This window comes from Eulemur rufifrons, chromosome 7 (genome assembly GCF_041146395.1).
Source record: "Eulemur rufifrons isolate Redbay chromosome 7, OSU_ERuf_1, whole genome shotgun sequence".
NCBI classification, from domain to species: Eukaryota; Metazoa; Chordata; class Mammalia; order Primates; family Lemuridae; genus Eulemur; species Eulemur rufifrons.
In genome coordinates this window covers 142,294,387-142,296,448 of record NC_090989.1, presented here as the reverse complement: position 1 = coordinate 142,296,448, position 2,062 = coordinate 142,294,387, and the positions used below count along the sequence as shown (strand labels likewise).

The following is a 2,062-nucleotide window of genomic DNA, read 5'->3' as shown; positions in this document are numbered from 1 at the left end:
TTAAGATTAAAATGAGAAAAAAAAAAGGAGGAAGATGTATGTCCCCTTTTGATGCGAGGTTGAAATTCTGCTCCTTAATCATCTCCACATCTCTCAGGCTATTTAAAGTGGTAGCATTAAGCCAGATCTTAAAATCCCCCAAACCTAGTGACATGAGCAGGTGCAAAACAAAACCAAACCCAAAGACTATCAGTGATCAAAAAGTAGAAAGGACTGAGGACTTGAACATGAGCAAAAAAATAAGTTTCATGAATGTATACAAATTTTCTTCTATATTTTTTACAGGGAAAGTGTTGGGTGACTGTATGTGGACAGCGGAGGGATTGTCAAGAAGAGAAAGATGCATTAATGAAACACTGAAAATTCTCATTAAGAATCAACAACTTTGGTGCTCGCTTTGGTAGCACATATCCTAAAATTAGAAAGATATAGAGATTAGCATAGTCCATGTGCAAAGGTGACACATAAATTTATGAAGCAGTCTATATATTTTAAAATGGGAAAAGGACTTGAATTGACATTTCCCCAAAGACAGTATACAAATGGCCTACAAGTATATGAAAAGATGCTAAACAACATTAATCATATGGAAATGCAAATCAAAACCACAATAAGGATAACCTCGCACCCATTAGAATAGCTTTAAAAAAAAAAACCAAAACAAGCCAACCAAACAAAACCCACAAAATAATGTGGATGTGGCAAAATTATAATACTTGTGCACTGTTGGTGGGAATGAAAAATGGTGTAGCTGTTATGGAAAACAGTATGGCAGTTTACCAAGAAATTAAAAATGGATACTATATGATTCAGCACTTCTGGATATGTGTGTGTGTGTGTGTGTGTGTGTGTGTGTGTATAAAAACAGAAAGCAAGATCTTAAAGAGATATTTACATACCCCTGTTCATAGCAGCACTATTCAAAATAGCCAAGAAGAGGGAGCAACTTCCGTTCATTATGGATGAATAGATAAAGAAAATGTGGCAGATATGTGCAGTGGAATATCATTCAGCCTTAAAAGATAGGAAGAAATTATGACACATGGTACAACATGGATGGATGTTGAGGACATTATGCTAAATAAAATAACCCAGTCACAAAAAGACAAATGCTATACGATTCCAGTTATAAGCGGTATCTAGAATAGTCAAATTCATAAACACGGAAAGTAAAATGATGGTTGCCAGGGGCTGGAAGGAGGGGAAAATAGGGAGTTGTTGTTTAATGAGTATAGCATTGTAGTTTTACAAGATGAAAAAAATTCTGAATATTGATTGTGCAATAATGTGAATATACTTAACACTACTGAACACTGTGAACACTGTATACTTATAAATAGTTAAGATGACGCATTCTATGTTATGAGTTTTTCCTCAATAAAAAAAATAAATAAAAGGATAAAAACTTACAGAGAGGATGGAGACAGTGTCAATAGACCAGAGCAGAGCCTGAGACATTGCAGATCAAGTAAGTAGAAAAGCCAGGTATTTGTGACTTGTTAGAAACACATAAAAATGTCATGCAGATTTAAAGGATTTATTGTTCCTCAAGTGGAGTGAAAACATGAACATAGAAGACCTTGCCCTCTGCAACTACTTGGATTGAAAGACTAATTAAACAATGCTTTCCCTGACTTTTAAGAAAGGGCAAATGCTAAATAATCTTACATAGATTTTTGTCCTCCCCTATTCAAGTTTGTTGAGAGACAGCAGTTTGAAATTAGCAAAAAGTAACAACATAGAACAGTTTATGATTTGGCTCTGTTTTATGGTTTAAGAGCAAGTGCAGTTATGTTCTTATTTGATACAGTGTTATCAGTCCCACTTTAAAGACAAGCACATTGAGGGTCAAGAGATGGAAGAAATGTGAGTGGTAGGAGTTACTAGTGGAGGAACTGAATAATTGCCTATTCCCATCGCAGTCTACAGTTTGAGAACTTGATGTTGCAGCACTATGTTCCTTTTCTATAATTTCCATGAGAACCAATCTTCTCTTTGCACCTACACATTGATTGGAAATGTAGAGAAAAAAAGATGACAATTCATGGGAAGCAGCTACCTA

The 2,062-nt window shown here is 35.1% G+C and overlaps 1 non-coding gene across 1 annotated transcript; it reads left to right on the top strand.

Annotated features, from left to right (window-relative positions):
• The first annotated feature begins 388 nt into the window (after positions 1-388).
• On the top strand, positions 389-492 carry LOC138388868 (U6 spliceosomal RNA). Its single transcript, XR_011234343.1, has one exon. It is a non-coding gene; the product is annotated as a U6 spliceosomal RNA (small nuclear RNA).
• The last annotated feature ends 1,570 nt before the right edge of the window (positions 493-2,062 follow it).